The sequence below is a fragment of the Lipotes vexillifer genome, unplaced genomic scaffold, assembly GCF_000442215.2.
Source record: "Lipotes vexillifer unplaced genomic scaffold, Lipotes_vexillifer_v1.1 scaffold714, whole genome shotgun sequence".
NCBI classification, from domain to species: Eukaryota; Metazoa; Chordata; class Mammalia; order Artiodactyla; family Lipotidae; genus Lipotes; species Lipotes vexillifer.
The window spans coordinates 1,257,068-1,265,644 of record NW_006794736.1 but is presented as its reverse complement, the minus strand read 5'-3'; the positions used below and the strand labels follow the sequence as shown (position 1 = coordinate 1,265,644).

Genomic DNA, 8,577 nt, shown 5'->3' with positions numbered 1-8,577 from the left:
TAGATAGATAGATAGATGATAGATAGATAGATAAAATATTATTCTACCTTAAAAATTAGATAGAAAATCCAATCTTTTGTGACAACATGATGGAACTGGAAGGCATGCTCAGTGAAATTGACCAGGCAGAGAAAGACAAATGTTGTATGATCTCATTTATATTGGGTGTCTTGGAAACCTTAAGAAAAAAAAAAATAGATTTGTGATTACTGGAAACTGAAAAATGAACTGGGGCAGAGGATATTGGAGAAAGGTGGTCAAAAGTTACAAACTTCCAGTTATATGATAAATAAGTACTAGGGATATAATGTACAACATGATGACCATTGGTGACACTGATATATGATATGTAGGAAAGTTGTTAAGAGCACAAATGCTAAGAGTTTTCATCACAAGGATTTTTTTTTCCTTTTTTTTTCTTCTTTCTTTTCTTTTTATTATATCTATATGAGAAGGTTGATGTTAGCTGAACCTATTGTGGAAATTATTTCACAGTATATAAAAATTTATTTAGTGATGTATATCAATTATTCTCAATATAAGTGGAAAAAAAAAACAATCACAATAAGTATAAGAGAGTCAGAGACACTGTGGCTACTAATCCAAATATATAAAATATCACATTACATGTGAAAAAATACCAAGTAAAAGAGACTGTGAGAGTAGAATAATAAAATAATATCTAACCATGTATTGTCTACAAGAAAACAACTTTAATTATAAAAACAAAAACACAGATAGATTAAAAATAAAGAAAATGAGCAATATGTACAATGCTAACACTAAAAAAAAATGGAGTCACTATATTAATTTCAAAGAAAAATCAGTATGTAGCTAATATTAGAGAATGAAAATACACGAGGCAAAAATGATGGAAGTGAAAAGAGAAAAATACAAAACCTTTTTATGGTTGGAGACTTTGACACCCATTGAACAGAAAAAGGACATTAGGTATAAATTAAGGAAATCTGATTAGTTTATACACTTTAGTTAATATCAATGTATCATAATGAAACATACACACCATATCATATAAATGTATAATATTAATAATAGACACTCTGTGCACGTCGGGTGTATATATAACTCTGCACTATGTTCTCATTTTTCTGAAAATCTAAAACTAATCTAAAAAATAAAGTCTATTAATACAAATTGGTATTGGGAAACAAAGTGAAAACCTATGAACACTTTGGTACATGTACTTCAAATTGTATTAAAATAACATATAGACTTGATAAACTCTTAACTCTCATATCACAGCTTTCCACAAGGGAAACCTGTTAAATTTTTCAACATTCTGTTCTCCACTGCTATCAACTCTCATATTTAGATAAACCCTCTAATAGTCTAGCCCTATATTTCAATGGAATTAATATTCTTTTGTTTTTTTCTATGTGAAAAAAAAGCTCTAGGTACTCGAAGAGTGTAAGTTATTCTTGATATTTCAGGAATGGCTAAGCTTTTGTTTTTTCATTAACTTCATCCTTGAGCCATATTCTTAAATCTCAGTTTTTTGGTCTCCAAAAGTCCAATATCTCTTATGTTGTCATGTCATAGGCAAAATTCTGTGAAAACTCTAAGCAAAATTCTGATAGGACCATGTTTTCACATTGTGAAAGTCATAGCTCAATGCATTGGCCCTACAGCGCATGCAATGCAGCCATTGGTTTGGAATACGGGAAAACTATTCAATTTTCATTAATCTAGGATTTGGCTAGAAAGGTAATTTTATTTTTCCTAACAGCAAGATGCTGATTTTGATGCATTTCCTTATGTGACTATTTGTTGTAATTGTGAAAACAAATGAATTGTTTTATTGGTAACAAGTAAATGACTTGGTAATAATTTCCCTTCCTTATATGAATATAACAAAGTGCCATGGCACATGCTTGTAAGTCAGAGGACAGACGGGTGAGACAGAACATTAAAATAATCATACATGTGAGATAGTTTCACATTTTTAGATTGCATGTTCACTGATTAAGTATGTTGACACAAGATTGAAATAGCTCAGGATTTACTACATTTACACAAGGCAATCTGTATTTGCAAAGCCTAGGCAGAAGTTAACATAAACATAATGATAAACACAAAGTATTAGATGATGAATAATTAATTTACAGTGACTTAGTTTTCTCCTATAATATACTTTAGTATTATTTATTAAAATATGATTATGTCGGTATTTTCACTAGGAAATATATGCTCCTACAACTCTGTCACAATAGGCTTCTTCTTGATTTCTGTTATCTTCATATAAAGACATTGTTTTCATCTCACAGAATTTTCTTTTTGTCATTCGTTTATCATGAGCAATAACATTATTCTCAACATCAAGGCAGAGATTCTTTGATATAATAGGTACTAATTGTTCTTAACTTTTTGTGGAACTTTATAATAACTGTTATAAATTTTAGACATTTCAAAATAACTTTGGATGCTTGTAGACTAGATAGTTTGAAGCAAACATATTGCCAAAAAAAGACTAAAAATTGGGAAAAAATAAAACATCAGTTTGAAAACATAGGACATAATACTATAGTGAATAATTAACCAGATAAGATCTAAATAACTTACTGTTCAGAGAGGAAATCACAATGAAATTAAGTATTTTGCAATAAATGATAATAAAAATGTTATAAAGATTTTTGGACATATTTAAAGCAGTGATGACATAATATAGCCTGATATATATATGTTAACAAACAAGACAGAAAAATAATGGTTGAAGACTCTAACACAAGAAATTGTATAAATATAGCAAAATAAATCAAAAGAAGACATAAAAAGGAAAATAACAGACATAAGGGTACAAATTAATGAAATAGAAAACGTGCAATATAGAGAGTCAACTAACAAAATGTTGATTGTTTGACAATTCAACTAACCAGCATGCAAAACTGATGAATATAAAAAAGAGAAAAACACAGTTGACCAGTAACAGAAAGAAAAAAGATGTCATTATTACAAATCCTGGATGTTTAATATGATATTAAAATGAAAAGATAGTATTATAGCAATTTTATATTGATAAATTTAAAAAGAACAAACTGACAAATTACTAAGAAGACAGAACTGCAAAAATTGGACAAGCTAAAATAATATTAAATATAAATATTCCCATAGCTATCAAATCACCCTACAAAGAAGAGTTTGGGAACAGAAGACTTCACCTGCAATATATATAAAAATTTTAATGATCTCATGTCAAACTGTCATTTCTCACGTTCATAAATTAGAACTCAATTATATTTCTATTTATCAGTAATAAAAACATTCAAGAAAGCAAAAGAGACAGAAACATTAGAGAACTATAAAAAAATAATATAAAAACATGATTGAGCAATATTACAGAACTTGGAAAGAAGACACTGTGCTGAATGGAGATGATCCATCTACAAAGAACTCATATCCAAAATACATGTAATTTCCATAAACCCATAAGAAATGAGACTGACCATGTTATGGAAAAAAATAAGCAAGCAATTGAAACAGGTATTTCATGTTTTGATAGTGTATCAAATGATCTCCCCTCAATACAGAAAACAAAAACAGACTGAAATGTGCTGAACCATATTAATAATCAGGAAATGCAAATTAAGACCACAATGTAAAAATACGTTCCCCATGCAAAAATGGCTACAATTAAATATTATACATACAGACATATAGATTAGAATGAGGAGAAATTGGAACACTCATTTATTCTAAATTGTTACAGAACTTTGAAAATTGCTTAGCATCATCTACCAAAATTGAACATAAGGAAGCATACTACTTGACCATACAATTTTATTCCTAGGAAAGTACCTAACAAAAATATATGTGTGTGACTGTGTGCTTGTGTGCGGATGAGCACAAAGAGAAAAATAAGCTGTGGCTACATGTACCACAGGGATGAATAATGCAAACATAAAAATGAGTGAAGGTAGCCAGATAACAAATGATAGAGAAAGTAATTTCAATTTATGTAAATACCAAAGATAAAGATGAGCTCTAGTGTTTAGAGATACACACTTGAGTAGTAAGGCGAAAGAGAAAAGTCAAGGAAATTACCATAAACCTAAGGATAGCGCTATGTTGGGAAAATAGAGTGTTGTGATTAGAAAGGGGTATGTGGAGGGCTTTTGAGTACTATCGTATACTAAGTTTTGACCCACTTTTTGGTTACAGCAATTTCACTTTATAATTAATTACTAAACAGTACATTATAGTTTATGTTCTTGTATTTAACATTTCTAAACATTTAAAAATGATGTAAGTTGTTCAGCTCTAGGAAATTGAGTTTCTGTATGAAAGGTATACAATGCTAAATTTATGTTTGCCATTATTTCTAAGAGCTTTAGATTGTAAATACCAGTTAGAGATACTGATTTAGTATTTTCACATTTATATCAACTTATACTGTTACACATGTGAAGTGATATGATTTATCCCTACTTTAAAATAACAATGACAAAGCTCACATGTATATCAAACAATTATGCCAAATTTAGCAGTTAGTAAGTATAATGGATCATGGATTCTGTTATTTATCCATTTGCAACATGTTGCTTTATGTAGTATATTAGAAATATATCCCTCATATAACTTTGGGAACCTAAGAGGACTAGTAGTGTTTAAATTTATTTTCAAATGATTAAATGGAAATTTCCTATGGATTCTGATTAAAGAACTGCTATCAAAACAATAAGATGTTTAGTCTTCCTTTCCATTTCTGGGCTCTGCAGTTATTCCTAGAAACATTTTTTTAAAAACATGGGTAATATCACAGGCTAGTGGTCCTTTTATGGTGGTCACTGGACTTACAGCATTATTTGGAAGTGTTTGAAATATAAATTCTCAAGTTCCCTTCCAGTCCTACTGAGTCATAAGCTCCCAGTGGGACAGGGGAGGGGAGAAGAAGAACCAAGCAATCTGTGTTTTAACAAGTCCTCCAGGTTACTCTGTCACATGTCGAAGTTTGAGAACCACTGTTGGAGATCGAGAGCTCATATGATGCTGTTCACATGTGTTTGATGATTGTTATTTTTTTCCTTAATCTCTTTGCGATCCATGGATGTAAGCGGCAATGCTGAGATTTGGAACTCTCTGAAAGGAAATGTCAGTGCCTTCATATTCCAACTAATCTACAATTCTTATGAACTAAGATTTCCATAATTACATGCTAGCATTTAAATATCAAATTCATCTGAGGCTTGAGGTCTTCTTCCAAGTGTACTTGTTGTTGGCAGAATTTGTTTCCTTCTCATGCTTTCAACATGGCTCTTTCCATCTCTTAGCCAGCAATGATATAGCATCCTTCTTCTGTTTGGAATCTCTGATTCCTCTTCTGCTTTCTTCTTCTGTTTTAATGACTCATATGATTACTTGATACTGTCTGGATAATCCAGGAAAGCCTCCCTTTTTTAAGGCTAGTTGAATAGCAATGTTGATTACATCTGCAAAGTTCCTTTTGCCACATAATGTAACAAATTTTGGTGTAACATTAGGGAACAAAGAACATGATTGCCATAATTCTGTCAATCACAGAGTTAAAATTCAGACATTATATTATCCCAAACTAATGTAGTCGACACCTGTAACTGAGTATTTTAATGTCTTTCTATATTTGAGAAATTTCCTTTCTAAACTAATATTAGTTGGTGGTAAAGTCATCCTTTGTCTATAGACTCAAAAGTTTTGGATAATTATTTCCCTTGCAGCAAAAATGTTGTACCAGGACCTAGTATGCACCATCTAGATGCACCTGCCCTTGGAAGGCATTGATGCAAAGATGCAAGAATGATTAGGACTCATCCCAAGTAGAAGTTTTGGATGTGATTCTGTGGACTACCCAACATCATTTGAGTAAATTCCTTTTCTGCTGACTTCAGCCAAGGCATACTGGAAAATAATTTCTCATAGATGTCTCATGTTCCTGCACATATTAACTGCCCTTTGTTCTTGACTGTCTGTTAACAATATCTGTATATCAAGTAGCCTTGGAAGGTAGACAATGGCAGGTTTTCTTATAGGCCTTGAAAGACAAAGATAGTGTTTCCCTGTGGAGCAAAGACCAGGTGTGCTCATAGCTTTGGAAAATAGAGACAATGTCTACTTCCATAGCAAAGGCTGACATAATTAGTGCCTATTATAAATTCTATGACCACACACACACACACACACAAACACACACACACACACACAAACACACACACACACACACACACACACACACACACACAGAGTGAGATGTATTTCCAAAAGTAGACAAGAGTAGTCATTTTTTTCCTTAAACACACACACACACACACACACACACACACACACACAGATGGTGAGATGTATTTCCAAAAGTAGACAAGAGTAGTCATTTTTTTCCTTAAAAAAATTGAAGCAAATATTGACAGTATGTTAAAATCAAACTACCAAAGCTAAGTAATAAATACAAATGTATGTGATTTATTAAACTTTAAATTATTTTTATGCTTCAAATTATAAAGAAAAAATTGAATTCTATTATTTTTAGTGTAGAGCTATAACACCATAAATTTTAGGTGTATGTTAGAATGATTTATTTAAGAAGATCATTCCGGCATTTTCACCCGTACATAGGCGTGGACTGGCGTGTCCTTGGGATTAGAGAGTGGGACGTTTGGCTCGTGAGCGGGAATGGCTTAGGTCGTACATGGAGAAAGAACGATTTAAAAATGGGTGATGTTGAGGGCCTTCCCTGGTGGCGCAGTGGTTGAGAGTCCGCCTGCCGATGCAGGGGACGCGGGTTCATGCCCCGGTCCGGGAAGATCCCACGTGCCGCGGAGCGGCTGGGCCCGTGAGCCATGGCCGCTGAGCCTGTGCGTCCGGAGCCTGTGCTCCGCAACGGGAGAGGCCACAGCAGTGAGAGGCCCGCGTACCGCAAAATAAATAATTGAAAATAAATAAACAAATAAATAAATAATAGGCTTGGGGTATTTAAAAAAAAAAATGGGTGATGTTGAGAAGGGCAAGAAGATTTTTGTTCAGAAGTGTGCCCAGTGCCATACTGTGGAAAAGGGAGGCAAGCACAAGACTGGGCCAAATCTCCATTGTCTGTTTGGGCAAAAGACTGGTCAGGCTGTCGGATTCTCTTACACAGATGCCAACAAGAACAAAGGCATCACCTGGGGAGAGGAGACGCTGATGGAGTATTTGGAGAATCCCAAGAAGTACATCCCTGGAACAAAAATGATCTTCGCTGGCATTAAGGAGAAGGGAGAAAGGGCAGACTTGATAGCTTATCTCAAAAAAGCTACTAATGAGTAATAGTTGACCACTGCCTTATTTATTATGAAACAAATGTCTCATGACTTTTTATGTGTACCATATTTAAATTGATCTCATACACTAGAATTCAGATCATGAATAGCTGATGTAATATTTCTGTCCTGATTTAAATAAGATTGGCTTGTGGCTAAATGAATATGGTCAGCTTTTTGAATTTTGATAGTAATTCTGGTTCAGCAAGTAGTGCCACTGTTTTCCCCTTCTAAAGAGATGATTAAACTTGAATAAAGAATGTTAAACTTTTCAGGGATATGGTGAATGCCTTCTCAAACCCTACAGGAGATTGGTTTTATATTTAGATTTCTATAACTGGTTATATTAATATATTTAAGTATTGAGAAGCTCCCTTCACTGTCTCATAGAACAGCAAGATTCACCTGTGTTTCAAGTTGTGTTCATTCACCTGTTAAGGCAAAGGCTGAAGATACACTGACAATGTCCACTTTATCATTTTGGTCTTAAATATGCCAATTTAACTAAAATTCTCCATCGAAAATATTGCATTTTACTTAATGAAGGGCATTTTAGTGTGGTTTTGTATAGCATCAGATAAAGAATATTTAGTACTTCTCACATTTTATGGATGATCTTTAAGATCAGATGTTTTTAAAATTCACTGTGACATGATAGGTTGGGAAACTTGCTTGTGAATTCTTTACAAAGTCAGACTAAGTTATAATTCAGGATTGTCTTTTAAATAGGTATTCAGAAACACAACTGTAGAACTACAGTAGATGTGTCATTTGGTAATGATGCTTTTGCCAACTCAGAAGGGTTAAGGTAGAGGAGCTCTATCATTAGCACAGATTTGTAAATTATCTGATCATAAGGCTTGAGAATTAAAAACAAAGTCACAGATTAAAAAAAAAAGATCATTCCAACGTAGCACAATAAATTCACAAAGATATTCATAAGTAAATAATTAAAATATCTATATTTAATTTTAAAATGTTATAGTTATATTGTCTAGAAAGAAATTAGAAATCTAGGTAAAATTTAGATTTTTGTAAGTAGAATTGAAACAATTACTTTTTCTCCCTACCTGATCCCTCCAGAATTCACAAATTGTTAGTGAGTAGTCTTATTTTCATGAAATTTATTTCTTTAAGTTAGTTAGAACCTGTTCTCCTTATAACAGGAAACAATTAGAAATATTAATTATCAAAGCTTTGACTGGAATGTCAGATTTGAGAATGTGTGTAGAATCAGATATGTCCAACAGCTTTAAAGAACTTAGGTTTACTTTATGAAGTCAATAAAGCCTCTTGG

At 32.6% G+C, this 8,577-nt stretch overlaps 1 pseudogene across 1 annotated transcript; it reads left to right on the top strand.

Moving 5' to 3' along the window:
* The first annotated feature begins 6,969 nt into the window (after window positions 1–6,969).
* Window positions 6,970–7,287, top strand: LOC103083173 (cytochrome c pseudogene; annotated as a pseudogene). Its single transcript, XR_014368687.1, has one exon. The product of XR_014368687.1 is annotated as a cytochrome c pseudogene (transcript).
* Window positions 7,288–8,577: the final 1,290 nt, after the last annotated feature.